Source organism: Notechis scutatus, chromosome 14 (assembly GCF_049901735.1).
Source record: "Notechis scutatus isolate UNSWTSFEM ecotype Mainland chromosome 14, rNotScu1.2, whole genome shotgun sequence".
NCBI classification, from domain to species: Eukaryota; Metazoa; Chordata; class Lepidosauria; order Squamata; family Elapidae; genus Notechis; species Notechis scutatus.
The window spans coordinates 9,695,205-9,712,363 of NC_142022.1; positions in this window are offsets into that span (position 1 = coordinate 9,695,205).

Genomic DNA, 17,159 nt, shown 5'->3' on the forward strand with positions numbered 1-17,159 from the left:
AGTTCCCAGGCAGATTCATCTTTTTGTTTGTTTGTTTATTTCTCTAAAACAGAAATCTTTTTATTTATTTATATCTATATATTCAATTGAGCATTTGGAGTTTCACTCAAAGATGTTAGGCCGAGCATACTTCTGTATGCAGTGAACCCCTTGCTGTTATTTCCTAAATCTTCCCTCTCCGAATGCTGCATTATTTCTTAATGAATAAGCCAATTGGAATAAAGGGAAAAATCTGGAATGTAATTGCACATCTGCCCTCTTTCAGACTTAACACCTGGAAGGAAAACAATAATTTCCTCTCTTGATTCGCTTTAGGGTATTTGCCTTGCCAAATGAGATACCTGAAACTTTGCACCTGTCTCTGTTTTCTTCCACTAATTGCAGGAAAAGTTCCTGAAGGGAGACTTTGGACAGGATTTCCTCCCCCGATTATCCAAAACATTTCTCTCTCTTGTCCATTAATTTCTGATTTCAATTGAATAGATCTGGCAAGAGCCCAAAACTGTCCCATAGTCAGAATGACACCGATTTTTAATTTGAATGGGTGAACTGCCTTTAATATTCCAATTTAAGACTTTGACTGACATATCACCTTCTTCTTCTTCCTTTCCAACCTGTTTTGTAATCTGATCTTGCTTATATACATATTGTTTGGGTGACGTTTGGGTAAATAAAGGCATCGCCTTCTGGGATGTGAAGGCAAATCAGCAATTTTGACTCTGTGTTTTTGTAGAATGCAATGGCTGATGGTCAGGAGAGGAACTGAGCTATTGGCTGCACTGTCCAATTACAAGGGAGATTACAATGCCAGAGCAGCTTGGAAGTACACATTCTGATTGGCTGAGCTCCTGGGAAACAGGAGCTGTCATTGGCTGGCTTCATAGGAACAAGCATTAATTGAGGGTTCAGGAGGCCACAGCTCAGGCTCCCCAACTTTGAGAGAGTCTCAAAAGATCATAAAGTGATGTTATGGCATCACTGGGAAGGACTGATTTACAATATTATTCTAATTAGTAAATATAGGTATTGGTATTTCTATCTATCTTGACCTTTATTTATTTTACTTTGGAAAGAAGATGCTATTGCCATCCCTCAAGTTCTGCATCCTTTATTTTGTGGGATAGACCAAGTGCGCAGAAGTTGGACATTTTAAAGGAATCAGAATTGATCTGAAATTGCCAACTATCTAGGATCATCCTTCTGTCGGTTTACCTACCAACCTATGAAAACCTTCTAAGTCGTCAAATATATTTATTGGAAGAATTGAGGAAACAATACATTGTATTTGGAATATCATCATAGGCTTGGACCTACAGAACTAAACCCTGTTAAGGATACATTTCTTCCTGTCTGTTATCTGCCCGTGGACTTATAATTAAGATGGCTTGAGACCTCTTCTGGTATTCTTCAGATCTTTGGAAACCTTTAGTTGGATTCTTAAAGTTGATGTCCTCCAAAGATATTGGGATTATGGTTCTCATGATTATCAGAAAATAATGCCAATTATATTCCATTCTGATCTGGAATTCTCAGCGTTCTAATGGTAATATATTTGGAAGGTCACCAAGAAGATCTAGAACATGTTTATGCACTAATTCACCTCTTCCGTTGATCAAAAACTAGCCTTGCTGGTCATCTAGTGGAGATCTGGGCCACCTGGATTATAGCCTATTAATTTCTTTCTGCAATTATGAGTAGTAATCAAAGAACAACCTAACCAAATCAGGAAATAGTGACGGAAGGAATTAGAAGGAATTGATGAAAATTAAAATGGAGACGATTAGCCTGTGGTTTGCTGTTGAGCTGCAGCCTCTGGTATTTCTTACCATGTCATCCTGGGCCTGTGGTTTTGGTTCAAATAAGAATACACAAAGAGAAAGTTCTTAAAGTCTGAAAAAAGGTGAACCAATGAAAAGCAAAGCAGTGGATTTTATTATTCGTTCAAGCCTGAGAACGTATTGTATCTGCCAGGGGTTCATTAATTAGAATCGGTTTCAAGATTTAATCACAAATGAATCGGATGATTCTGAAGAACTTCAGATTTCCAGGTGGAAATCTACTAAAATCAGAAGACTAAAACCCAAAATGTGTGTGTGTGTCTGTGTGACAAATAGTCTCTAGGTACAGTCTAATTTTAACGATAGGTGTCAGTTTGAGATTTGATGTAACATTTAGGATTTAACCATTGTGGATTTTTCCCCCTCCCCAAAACACTGGCTCAGAATTTGAATGTTTTCTTTCTGAAGTGGAAAATCCAGAGACCTTACGTGGACTTACATGTCTGCTAAAATTGGATGGAAAAATGATTATACTGGACATTTAAAACATTGATTAATTCCTTAAAGAGTTTTAAGTTTTAAATACCAATTCCCCCATTCCCACCAACAAACCTCCTTCCCCCTCCAAGTCATTCACGTACAAAAGGACTCAAAACCAAATATAGGTTTGTGCATTTTAATGCTTGCTGCTGACCGTGGCTAAGTCAAAACATCAAAGAAGCTAATGTTTACAAATCCTATATCAAGCAGGATAAGAAGCAGTGGAATTTCAATGCCAATCCAAGAAAAGAACACACACACTCTCTCTCTCTCTATATATATATATATTTGCATAAGCAGGAAGATGAACAGGAACGAATTTGTTGGCTTTCAGATGCGTTGTGTTGCGGTGTTTCCTCGGTGTTTTGCTCAGCTACTTCTTCAACTGTTGTGGCTGCTTCAGCTGTTGTTGGGGAGGATATGGAATGGGCTGCTTGAGCTGTTGAGTTTGTTGAAGCTGGGAAGTGGAATAAACCATGGGGCATTGCTTCGGGGTCTGGGTGATAGGGTTCTTATCCTGCACCACCGGTATGGTCATAACTGTGAAAGAGGGATTGCATCTATCACCACAGGAACCTTGATCCTCATGGCAGGAACTCCTCCCACTGTGACTTGTATTGCCGTGAGAACACCTTTCGTTGTTGCGGGAGCACATCCTGATGTTCGTCTGCTGGCAATTCTGAGGCAAAGCAAGAAATGATAAATACATCTGCTACGAAAGCCCAGCCCAGCATCCTCAAACTTTAACAACACACAGACATGGGTAAATGTTGTTTCTTGGATTCCCACCTGAATTTTAAACTGAGTTCAATGTGTCTGATCTTTTTAATTCTTTAATTTAATTTAATGCAATTGAAAATGTAATTTTCTACAAGGGACCTTGGGAAGTGCTATTGTCTTAGAAGAGAGTGAGAACTTTTTACAAGTTTCCACGCTCATGCTGTCTACAATTCTTGCAAGTTTGTTATTACATGCTCATCAACATATCTCAAAGACAGGGAAAAGATGATATACCAATAAAGAAGAATATTTGTAGCTCAAGGTTGATATGAGGGGTCCTTAGTGCTCTGAGTTTGGTTGATTTCTTGCAGACATTTCATGACTCAACTAGGTAACATCATCAGTGTTAACGATGGTGTCCATGATTAGCTATTTTCTATTGCACTTTGATACATGCTGCTGAAAGTCATGGGATCAGGGCAGGAGGCAAACATTTTTAATAAAATAAATACAGTTTATACTATCTAATTCTCTACTCCCTTCTTCCCAGTCATTTCAGGCATCTAGAGGAAGAGCTGGGGATGAAAAGATGGTGTCTCAAACCATAATGCGGGGTTACCGTCAGAGTAACCGTGACAATAAATAATTCATTGCAAATGTTGGTGCCTACCAACCTGTTCAAATTCTATACCTTTATATCAAGTGTAAACTAGAATAATTTCTCCTGTCAGTAGTGCACAACTACTTCTCTACTGCCAATGTTACCAGTTCTTAAGACGGTTAATAAATCTTGCTCATCAGAATCGGCTGTACAATATTCTTAGTTTTTGAAAGCGCTATGTTTCTACCCCTAAACCAGCTCATCAATCCCAACCATAAGAAGACAAAGCTTTGGTAGACTTACCCAAACTTCTGCAGGGAAGCTTGTGATGGTGGAATACCACAAATGTGTGCTTCGGTCCTTGTGGTGAGGCATTTTTATATGGTTCCTCTGCCTTCCTTCCTGGGAAATGCCGAATTCATGACCCAATAAGCGGAAGGAATGGGCTGGGTGTTGCAACTGGAGTCTTCATCCATCACAAGGGCCTGCGCAATGTAATTGCCTTATGTCAAGGATTTCATATATCAAGGCTCAGAAATGTTGGCCAACATCAGAGAGAATAAAAAATGGACACCCAAGTCAGGTAGTTTTTATGAGATGGTGTGACTGGATTCCTTAAAGACACCTCAAGACACAGGAAGAGTGTGGCAATTTCCACATACCCTTTTTCAAAACTCTAATTAATCTAAGTAGTTGTGAAAGTTTGTAAATTGGCTGGAATAAGATAATTTAAGCTAAAGTTTGCAATATACTGTACATAGTATGAAAGAAATGGAGAGAGTATTTTGGATGAATCCTTTAGGAGGAAGGTCCTCAAGGAGAAAGCAAAATTCTGGAGAAGGTTTGGGTAAAGGAAGAGGCGACCAAAAGGATGGAAATGAAATGCAAGCATACAAAATAGATTCGTTAAAGAAAGAAGAGAAACAAGGAAGGGATTGAAACATTCCTGTGATACTGGCTGTAAAACCCGCAAAACTTACATTTATAGAAACCCACCATGGATTCATTTAATAGTTATGCACGTGAGAGTTTGGAAAAACATGCCCTGCAAATTTTTCTTGGTTGTTGAGGAATGGCCAATGTCAACTTTTAGTTAGAAAGTCTGACTAATGAGAGTGGGGACTCCATTTTGAAGGATGGGTTTGGATGTGGCTTCTGAATCATCAGGAGCTCTTGGGTTCATTTAGAAAGGGTAGTAGAAACCCTACAGTAGGTTTAACTAGATCGCTTTAGATCCCCTGTAGGGGATTCACATGACAATCCAACCTGGCCAGGATCATAACAGCACACTCTAGCTACGTTCCCATGACAGGCAATATCCAAACACTGGGCTTTTCTGATTACAAGCAGGCCACTGGTTGTCCTACATCACAGTTGGCAAAGTTTTGGGTGCAAAAGTGTGCTGGGCCTGAAGAAAGATTGGGTTGGAGAGATGGGCTACATGTGGTTCAGAAGACTCTCTTTATGATCCTTTAACCTCCTCACAGAGTGAAGGAATTTGTTAGCCAAATCAGGACATCGTAGGCTGAGCTGTCAACATCTTAGAGAAATGGTAAATCACATGCCAGTGTGAGCATGCCAGCTTTAAACTATGGATCTTGCACATTCGTATGTATTACAGTTAATTGTGCTAACAACCTAGGTCTGTTCCAATCATGTCAGATGCCAAGAATGTTGTTTTGGTAGCATTGTGGAGACACGTGATCTTGCTTGATGCTAGGTTAATGTTTAAAATGGCTGGTCTAAAAACCGATTGGCATCTTCCAACAGTTTAGAACCCCGATTTTTATCAGTGATGAGATCTCTTCTCCCATTGTCAACCTCTTTTGAGGGGCAATTAGAATACAGTTTAATTCGGGCACCAAGGTTGTGGCTTCTCCCTATTCAAAGTCTTAATTGCAGATGGCACCTTTTAGATCTTTCAATGGATAAAAGACAAAAGATAATGTACCTACAGAAGACCCATCAACTGGACATCCAGGCTTTGTAAGATGTGGCTTGCTTAACTATGGTTTATTGATTAACTTGGTTGCCATATTCGAGAAGGTTAGGTTCTCACAAAATAGGAATAACTAGGTTTATTGCAGGGAAAAATAGGGTAGGCCTTCTTTGAGACTCCTTATCCCTTTCTGGATTTCTCTCAATTCAAAGAAGGACTGAGAAAATATTCATAAAAAAACAAATGGAATGTCACTTTGGCTGCCTCAGCAAATCTCCAAGTTTGGTGGATGAGTGGAATCTGGATTGGTTGTCAGAATGTGTATGAATACTTTTTTTCCTAAACAGGCTAAATAGGACAGATGTTTGGTGAACACTTGTCAGTTCCTCCCACTTCTGGTCCTTCCAGTTTGCTCTTCAGCAAGGTGATACGGTACCTTGTTTTCCCAGGTATGCCGTTCAAATATGCATCACTAGAGGGAGCAGTTTGCAAACTTGTGTTGGAAAAAGGTAGTCACCTGAGACAATTGTCAGCACTGATGGCATGAGATAAGAAGACAACAACAATGTGCTCATTGTATAAGAAGCTTTATTTTCTCCAATGCCTAAAAACGGAGATGCAAGCAAGGTATTCAGTGGGTGTTGCCATTAATTCCCATCCACCACAGGAGTCCACAAACCCTCAAGTTTTAAAATGCTCCAACATATATAGGCGAAAATGAAATGGCGATGAAGAACATGAAATACAGCGCATCATAAGTGCATTGGCTGAGCAAGACATTTTAGGGGCAAGAGGCACGCTCACCAAATCTCCTTCCCATCGAGAACAGAACGCTATTTTACTTGATGTGAGGTGGCAGTGGGCAAACCTGTTTTGTTTGCCCGATGCAGGGTGGAACAACAATGGGACATTTTGTCTGGGAGGAACCACTGCCACCAGAAATGACAACCGATGCCCCTCCAGATCCTCCTCCGCTGCAACAATCAGATCCACCACCGCCTCCTGATACAACAATGGTTTTCCCGCCAGATCCTCCACTACCACCAGTCCCTACAACTGCAACTGAGCTCCCCCCAGTGCTGCAACAAGCCCCACTGCTTCCTCCAGTAACTACAACGGCTTTTGCACCTGACCCTCCCCCTGTTCCACATACTCCACCAGACCCTCCACCAATGACTTTAACATCCCCAAAGCTTCCACCACCTCCAGAGGATCCTCCACTTATAACCTTCACACCCCCTGATCCACCATCACCACACACACTGCCGCTTCCACCACCAATGACCTTCACTCCTCCTGATCCTCCACAGCATCCACCCCCACTTCCAGTTACTACAGTGGTCTGGCCCCCTGATCCACCACCACCAGTTCCACACCAGCCGGAACCACTTCCACTTCCACCACCAATGACCTTCACTCCTCCTGATCCACCACAACATCCACCACTACCCCCGGTTACAACAGTGGTCTGCCCCCTGATCCACCACCAGTTCCACAGCAGCAGGACCCACTGCCACTTCCACCACCAATGACCTTCACTCCTCCTGATCCACCACAACATCCACCACTACCCCCGGTTACAACAGTGGTCTGCCCCCCTGATCCACCACCACTGCCTCCTCCACAGCAAATTCCTCCACCACTGCCCCCTCCAATCTGGGGGACCTTCTGCTGGCAAATCCCGCCCCCAAGTCCTCCTCCAATGCAACATCCAGATGATTGGCCGCCTGGTACTACGACGACTCCAGTAGAACTTCCACCACAGCAGCCAGAGCTCTGGATCTGTCGGATGCCACCACAACAGGATGATCCTTGGCTTCCAGATACCACCATCACATGTCTGGATCCACCTCTACAGCAGCAACACGCACAGCAACACCCGGAGCCTCCACTGCCTCTTCTTCTGTGACAGTGACCGCTGGATCCACCACCAATACTGCAGCAACCACTAGATTGAATTTGTTGGCTCATCTTTTCTGGGAGTGAGTGGTGTTGGTGGATGAACGTTCCCCTAAATGAAAACAACTTAGGTTATCATACAGCTCCTGCATCTTGGTGGCTCTGTTGTATGAATCAATGCCAGGCTATATGAAAAAGAATTCCCTTCAAATAAAAAAAATTGGGCCTCTTAAGGAGGTCAAATTTATAAATTGCTCTCCTTTAAGTTTGTTTAAATTGCTCACCTTTTTCTATCTGCAAGGTGAGCTACCTGCAGTTGCTCACCTTTTCTATCTTATTTCACTTTTTCAAGGAAGGAAATTGTGTCATGCAAAGCTGAAATAGGCTTCCATTCAGTTCTGAAGATTTGGTTTGCATCGACCATTTGATGTTACATTGCTAGTTACAGCATGGCAGCGTCAAAATACCCAGACCATATTCCACATGGCTACTACTGCCAGTACTGAACTGTCTGTGTGCACATGCAGACATGAGGTTTTGGTGGGAACAACTTGGAAGACAATTTCATCACTGGCTAATTCGAAGAATCTCTGAGGATAAATTTGAGGGAGTGGCAAAATAGTTTGCCTAACTATAACCATATAAGTGTCAGAGAATTGGAAAAAAAAATCCCACTGCTAACATACAATCAGACAATGCTAATCTCGTGCTCTTGAAATCAGGAGCTACACCCAATAGTCTGGCTACATCCCAAACCCAGCCCTTACTATCAGCTATCAAGATCAGTGAAGAGATGGAAGAAATTTCAGCAAAATCACCCAAACCCTTGGAGTTTTGTTTCATACTAGGATGATGAACCATCCTCCAGAAGTTTTGGAACTCCAACTCCCATTATCCTTGACTATTGGCTACATTGGCTGGTCTAATGGAAGCTGGAGTCCAACAGCGTTTGAAGAAACCCAGTTTCCTTCTCCAATCTAGAAGAAATTCTTCACTGTTCACATTGAGACATCATTCAGTTTTCTAAACCAACCCCTTTCAAGAGCTATCATAGAAAATCCTCCAGTCATCCATGCGAAGACTGAAGAGCACCAAGGAAGAAAAGAATTGGATATTTCTGAGCTTGGTCTTACCTTCTTGGACAAATGAGCAGGATGAAGAAACCCCAAAGGAGTGTTTTATGACCGAAGAGACTGAGGTCCTTTTTATATCTTCTTCTTAGCCTCTCCTACGGGAAATGAGACACCCCAAATCACGGTGAGTGACTTAGTTAGCATGTCTAACAGCTAGCTTCATAAAAGCTTTGCAAGTCATATGAGATCAATATCTCTCTTTTCCATCACTACTCAGTTTACAAACATAAACAATTTAATAACCTGTTCTACCTAATAGGTTAATTCCGGAAGTGCTGGATTGTTGAGGGGCCTCTCCCATCTAAGGGGCTTTTGATGAATTCAAGATTCAACCCCCCCCTTTTTTTTTGGAAGAGGGGTTTTAAGTAAGTATGGATGAATCATTCTGTTTTGTTTTTTTTGGAAATGGATTTTTCAAGTGCTTCTCTATTCAGTTGCTTTTTATTTTCATATTAAGCTGTTGCAACAGTTGGAAAGGAAAAATATGCCGAACTGCTGCTCAAAACAGAATACATTCTAATTGCATGCAATCCAAAAAGAGATGTTCAGAACAATTGCTTTTGTAGAAGTCGAGGTGAAGGAATGTGAACTTCAACTTGTTTAATTCCACCCAGCCTTTTCTTTTACTAGTTTTTCACTCCTCATTCCCCCATTTCTATATCAACATATAAAGGACGTTTTTGTACAAGTTCACGAGTTCAACAAATGGATTGGCATTTTTGTCTGCATTTTTCCAGATAAAATAAATTTTATCTATATATTTAAAATGTGTGCTGTGATGCTTTCTGGGCACTTCTATATGATCATTTTCTAATATACACTGGTTTGTGGGGTATTTTTTTAGAAACACATTTTCTCTAAATTAAAGCATTTTATATGCTTTTTTAAAATAGATTTTTAAAGAATTTTCCTCCATTTTTTTTTTCCTCTTGAAAAACGCATCTTTGGGACAACTGTGACCTGGATGACTGAGAATCTCCATAGACATTTTCCTCCAAAAGTTGTGAACTGGATTATGTTTCCTTTTCCATTCAGTTTTACATTTACATTTTTTTCTCAAGTCAGGGTGAGAATGATCTCAAGATTAAATAAATATATAAAATAGAAGGCTCAGAGAAAGAAAAGCAAACAGATTTGATACCTGATACTTTGATACTTCTTCACTTGATTTGGGAATAGATGGGTTAAAAAATACAGTGAGAGCAAAAGGCAGATTATCAACCATATGGATTTTGGATTTGAACGCTACTTTTTTTTACTTATTTGACCATCAAGATGGCTTAGAGCAGTCAAAAAATAATAATACAGAACTTTACTTCTGGGGAAGACATGGTGAATTGAAGGTGGTTCTGCTGAAAGACAAGCTGATAATGGTGGTGGAATGAAGAACAGGCAAATGAACCAACTCTACAAGATTTCTTTCTGGTCAAGGAGAGGACATGAGATTGCCCACAAGTGCTCCAGACAGTTGCTCCTTGTAAGGAGACCACAAGACAACATTTTCTGGTGGATTTAAATACAGGATGGAATAAACTCTCAGTGAAAGATGTGGGGAAAAAAGGATGGGACAGAAATCCACTGATTTGGTCTTTCTCATAAATATGTGTATATGTGGGTGGGGCTACATGAATATATACTTATTTAATCATGGCTTCCCTGACCTTTATTTTTGATTATGGGACGACTTGTCTCATGACCTAAGATGCACCATATGCCTGAGACAGGATCTTGCATCACTTGGCAGGTAGATTAAAAGACAGAGATTAAAAGACAATGAACTAGTATTCCATAAGTGAAACCATCAAGAAAGAGCAAAGAGAATGGCCCAAAGAGCACTGCACACCAGAACAACTAGACACAAGAACAGTTTTTCTCATCACTCTGCTAAACAAATAATTCCCTCAACATTGTCTAACTATTAACAAAGTCTGCACTACTATTACTATTCATTTTCTCATCACTCCTTATTGCCCATCCCCTCCCACTTGTGACTGTATGACTGTAACTTTGTCGCTTGTATCCTTACAATTTATATTGACTGTTTCCTAGTATGATTTGATTGCTTATTGTATCCTGTGACTATCATTAAGTGTTGCACCTGATAATTCTTGATGAATGTATCTTCTCTTTTATGTACGCTGAGAGCATTTGCACCAAGTCAAATTCCTTGTGTATCCAATCACACTTGGCCAATAAAAGAATTCTCTTCTCTTCTCTTCTCTTCTCTTCTCTTCTCTTCTCTTCTCTTCTCTTCTCTTCTCTTCTCTTCTATTCTATTCTATTCTATTCTATTCAAATGCAGGGTCTAGCATTTTTCCCAGAGGACTCTTTGCTTGAAATCTTGGAGAAGCTCTGTTGGATCATATGGGTAAAACATAAGTCTGTCCTGAGATGCACTCAATTGTCCTCCAATCCATCATGACAACAGCTAAACTTTGTGTTTGATTATTCGTCTGCCTTTTTTTTTGTCTGATCCTATTTGACTAAGCAAAATTTAACACTGTTCTTGGCTGCTAAAATCTTGCTCATTCCTGTTTGACAAAGTCAAAGTCCAAATAACATGATCCTCAAATAAGCTTTATTATCCGCCAGACATTAGCAGAGACAGAAACATGCATGGCTAGAGAACATTATCAAACCCTTCCCATCAGGGAGGCATTAATTATCCCAATATTTTGCACAATTGTACACCAAGAGCGCTACAGACCGTACAATATACAGAGAAGAGAGAGCTTGCAGTAAGGACACCAAAATAAGAATTGCAACATGCAGACGATGCTCACCTGGCTTGATTTTTGGGGGGCAGTAACATTATCTGGTGGGGAATGGAACATACCAAGAGACTGGAGCTACAACTTCTGGAGAGGGGGACATTGGGGAGCTTGTTTTATTTGACCTAGACAAGGTGGCAAAATAATGGATTGCTTGGTTTGCATGGAAGCTGCACCCACCCCTACTGTAACGCCACCTCCAGAGATTTGAACACTGCTGCTGCCACCACCATCACTGCCACCACCACAAGGGACAATAATAGTTTTCCCACCACCAATGCTGCCACCACCCAAACCTCCTCTTATGGGACTCCCTGGTCTTGAACCACTGCCACTACCTCTTCTAGGACATGGGACAATAATGGTTTGACCTCCAGCAGAAACTCCTTTTGTGGGGCTTCCTGGTCTTGAACCACTGCCACTACCTCTTCTAGGACACGGGACAATAATGGTTTGACCTCCAGTAGAAACTCCTTTTGTGGGGCTTCCTGGTCTTGAACCACTGCCACTACTTCTTCTAGGACACGGGACAATAATGGTTTGACCTCCAGAACAAACTCCTTTTATGGGACTCCCTGGTCTTGAACCACTGCCACTACCTCTTCTAGGACATGGGACAATAATGGTTTGACCTCCAGTAGAAACTCCTTTTGTGGGGCTTCCTGGTCTTGAACCACTGCCACTACCTCTTCTAGGACACGGGACAATAATGGTTTGACCTCCAGTAGAAACTCCTTTTGTGGGGCTCCCTGGTCTTGAACCACTGCCACTACCCCTTCTAGGACACGGGACAATAATGGTTTGACCTCCAGAACAAACTCCTTTTATGGGGCTCCCTGGTCTTGAACCACTGCCACTACCCCTTCTAGGACACGGGACAATAATGGTTTGACCTCCAGAACAAACTCCTTTTATGGGGCTCCCTGGTCTTGAACCACTGCCACTACCCCTTCTAGGACACGGGACAATAATGGTTTGACCTCCAGAACAAACTCCTTTTATGGGGCTCCCTGGTCTTGAACCACTGCCACTACCCCTTCTAGGACGTGGGACAATAATGGTTTGACCTCCAGAACAAACTCCTTTTATGGGGCTCCCTGGTCTTGAACCACTGCCACTACCCCTTCTAGGGCATGGGACAATAATGGTTTGACCTCCACAACTGCAAACTCCTATGGGGCTCCCTGATCTTGAACCACTACCCTTTGTACCACACGGGACAATAATGGTTTGGCTTCCAACACTTCTACCTCCCGTGGGGCTCCCTGATCTTGAATGACTACCACTACCCCTTCTGCCACCACTGGAACCTCTTCTTATGGGTCTGCCTGATCTTTGGCCACCACCAATACCCTTGCAACCACACGGGACAATAATGCTTTGACCTCCACCACTACTACGTCCTATGGGGCTCCCTGATCTTGAACGACTACCACTACCCCTTCTGCCACCACTGGAACCTCTTATGGGTCTGCCTGATCTTTGGCCACCACTAATACCCTTGCAACCACACGGGACAATAATGCTTTGACCTCCACCACTACTACGTCCTATGGGGCTCCCTGATCTTGAACGACTACCACTACCCCTTCTGCCACCACTGGAACCTCTTCTTATGGGTCTGCCTGATCTTTGGCCACCACCAATACCCTTGCAACCACACGGGACAATAATGCTTTGACCTCCACCACTACTACGTCCTATGGGGCTCCCTGATCTTGAACGACTACCACTACCCCTTCTGCCACCACTGGAACCTCTTCTTATGGGTCTGCCTGATCTTTGGCCACCACCAATACCCTTGCAACCACACGGGACAATAATGCTTTGACCTCCACCACTACTACGTCCTATGGGGCTCCCTGATCTTGAACGACTACCACTACCCCTTCTGCCACCACTGGAACCTCTTCTTATGGGTCTGCCTGATCTTTGGCCACCACCAATACCCTTGCAACCACACGGGACAATAATGCTTTGACCTCCACCACTACTACGTCCTTTGGGGCTCCCTGATCTTGAACGACTACCACTACCCCTTCTACCACCACTGGATCCCCCAGAAATAACCTTCACACCACATGACCCCCCTGCACTTCCACTCCCTCGCCTCCACCCTCCAGAACATATGAGTCCTCCACCACATTTCTGCTGATTCATCCCAATTCCAGGCACCCCACAGATCCCTCCTCCAATGCAGCATTCAGAAGACTGTCCACCTCCACTTCCTCCTCCAGGTGATATAATGATCTGGCCAGATCTTCCACCACTGGAGCCTCTTCTTCCTCTGCAACAACATCCATCTCCACCACCGCTGCCTGGGAGAACGATGATGGTTTGGCCAGAGCTTCCTCGGCGGCCACCACCGCAGCAGACAGATGTCTGAGTTTGCTGGATGGGAGACACACAGCGAACACCACCACGTCCTCTTCCTTTACAGCAGCACAATGACTCTCCTTGACCTGAACAGATACACACGCAGCCTCCTCCACTGCTACAACAGCTTTTACTTTGTTGCCAAGAAGCCATCTTTCTGGGTCCGATGGATGATGTTTCCCACTTTCTTTGTTGTGATGGCTTTAGCACTGGGAAAAACAAAAGGAATATTATGTTATTCAGAAACTGGTGATGGTTGAAAACTCCAATTCAGCAATGATGGGATCCCAAACTATGACATATTATGTCCTTCTATTGCTTAGGAGGGGAAAAAAAAACAGGTGGATAAAGCATGCACTTGTGTTTATTCCCTCTTGTTGTGTGCACCTAGGAAGAAAAATGGCTTTTTAAAGGATGCATCAACAAGTACAACAAGTGTATCAAGGTTCCTTTAATATGCCTTTTCTGCTTTGTATCCAAAATAATGGCAAATCCCAACATTGTGAACTTTGCAGCCCACACAGAATTCTGATAGGCAGAGAGGTCTATGAGGTACTAGAGCACAGCATTTGGCTCCTGATAGAATTGTGGAATAACAGTTGGAAGGGACCTTGAAGGTCTTCCAGTCCAACCCCCTGCTCATGTAGGAGCCCCTCTACCATTCTGGACAAATGGCTGTCCAGTCTCTTCTTGGAAACCTCCAGTGATGGAGCATTCACAACTTCTGGAGTCAAGCTGATTAATTGTTCTCACTGCAAGGGATTTTCTCCTTAATTCTAGTTTGGATCTCTCTTGAATAATCTACCATCCATTACGTCTTGTCCTGCCCTCGGTTGCTCAGAGAATAGGCTGACCCCCTCTTCTCTGTGACTATCCCTCCAATATTGGAAGAGTCCACTGCACTGCTCAGCTGTTCTTATACCAATTGTGACACATGGGAGGAAAGTTGCAGGATTGTATCATCTCCATAACAACTCCAGAAGCTGCAGAAAAGAGTCGATCTGAAAAGCCTTCCACAATCGCCGAGCTTCCCTGAGTCAATAGAATGTTGATTTGTACTACTGATCCCATATTTTATACCTTTCATACAGTATATTTGTGGAAACAATACTAAAATCTTCCCATCAGTTTCTTGCAATCTATTATCTTGGATATCCCAAGGACCAAGCTGGAGGCCTTTAGCGTACCAACCTGCTGTACTATTTAGCAACAATCTCTGATTTCTGACCACAATGCTTTAAAGCCAGTGAAATTGCACACAATGGCTATTGCTTAGAGTATTCCTCAATGTAGAGTTATAACCTTCAGCATATTTTTGGACTGTTGCATTGACTCAGAATTTATCATCTCATCTGAATTTCCTTCTAGTTTGCATCTCTCTCCTCATTTTGGCTGCCCTCAAGCAATTCTCAGTTGCATCCAACTCCATTATCCAAATGACATCTTGAGTAACCCTTAGCCAGAGTTTACACATTGAGTTATACTTTCATTGTCTAACTGATTGTCTTCTTTTAACCAAAATCCCTTCAATAGATTGAGTATTCCTGTATAGATACAACAACTGACTTACCTTCTTCTGCAGCAGAGATGCAGTTGAGTGATTGGAGCTTTGGGGTCTGGAAATCTTTTTATATTGCTTCTTCAAGCCTGTCCTACAGGAAATGAGACACCCCCAGGAATGAGAGGTTGCATGTTTTGTACATTTTCTAGCAAGCACCCAGGATAATCCATAGCACATATAAAGATTGACATCTCTTGTTTCAAGCATTCATTAATTGGCGATCATCTTGTCATCAAGAGCCTAACCACAGTCCTGTTAATCTAGTACAAAATGTTTGTGGTCGAGGAAGTGTGCTTTTCCAGGTAAAACTAGTTTTGAAGTCTACTAGGATGGAGCTGGAGTTTACAGTGGACATTTTTTGGAGAATAGGAATGGAGACAGCTCTGTATCTTTTCGTGTGAAGTCCTGTAATAATCACTTCCCATCCCTGAAGGGGTCCACAATGAAAAAATAGCTTTATCCTGCTCACTGCCTGAAAAGGTACAACATAGATGACAACATGTTGCTCTCCAGACATTATATTTCAGCTCCCACTGACTGTGGGTCATGGGTAATGTTTAGAATTTGCAATCCATCGAGGTATGCTTTGTTGTTCCTCCATCAACACCATCCAGAAGTTCTCCCTTAACACGGAGGAGATGAAATCATCTGGGTCGCCCCACAGTCCTTGGAACTACTATAAGAAGATGAATGAATTGCTAAGTGATAGAAAGACACGCTTCTGGATAGGAAGTTAAGAAGAGGAGGAGGAATTATTTGAAGAAAAGATCCACTTGAAAGAAAGAGGCCATAGATACATGTTGTAATCCTTCAGTAGATATCTTCAGGACTGTTGGCATTCAGAGAGTAATACCTGCCAGGTCTATGCACTCAGTATTGAATAAGAGTCCCTAGATCCATAGAGAAAATTTAGTTATACCTTGTTAGGTTGACCTATATCATTCACTCCAATGTGACACTCTTCTAATATCAATAACTTGATGCTTTTTCTAGATGTTTGAGGCAAAAACCTCTGGATGGCTGTAGATCTGCATTAAAACGAAGTATTACCCCATCCATGCATAGACAAACCAATTCAGAAAACTTCTTTGATGTAACTTATCCCAGTTAACCTGATGCTAACCCAAATGACAGAGAATTAAGAAATTAAATATTTTTGAGCCATTATATTATTATGTTACTCTGGCGTGTACATTGGGAATGTTTGCAATAAAGCCATTTCTTTAGACAAAATATTTACCATCAACTAATTTCAGTACTTGAACACCTCAAAAGTCCAGAATGTGTTCTTATAGAAAAAAAAAATCAAAATTACACCAATGGAAAGAGGTGAAGATCTGAATTTTTCCTTTTGGAAAAAATTGCCCTGATTCTCCCACTTTTCTTCCTATTTTGGGTCTTTCTAACATTCTGGAGGAATCTGTTTCTGTGGATCTTATGCTGGCACACATGATTTTGCTGCTCATGTCTTGTTTATATGTCCTTACATTATTGTGGTTTCTCCTCATGGACTATGTGGCTCTACAACTATCAGGAAGACATTTCTCAACAGTTTGATAAGACCGAATCATTAATCAGTGGAGTTGAGGATCACATAAGTCCATGGTCAGATGGTTTTCCAAGGGAAATGGCTAAATACATGAAGGACACACCTGTTGAAGGCTATCAGTCTTGAAGACTTGGTGTTCTCATATCTTCAAATCTCACTTGAATGGAATTGATAGCAGGACACGCTTATGTGACCACTTCCTGTTGGCAAACATCTTTCAGGACATCCGGCTGGTCATTATGATGACAGATCAGTACAAAAAAAATAATTTTAAATTTTGTGGGATCAGAGA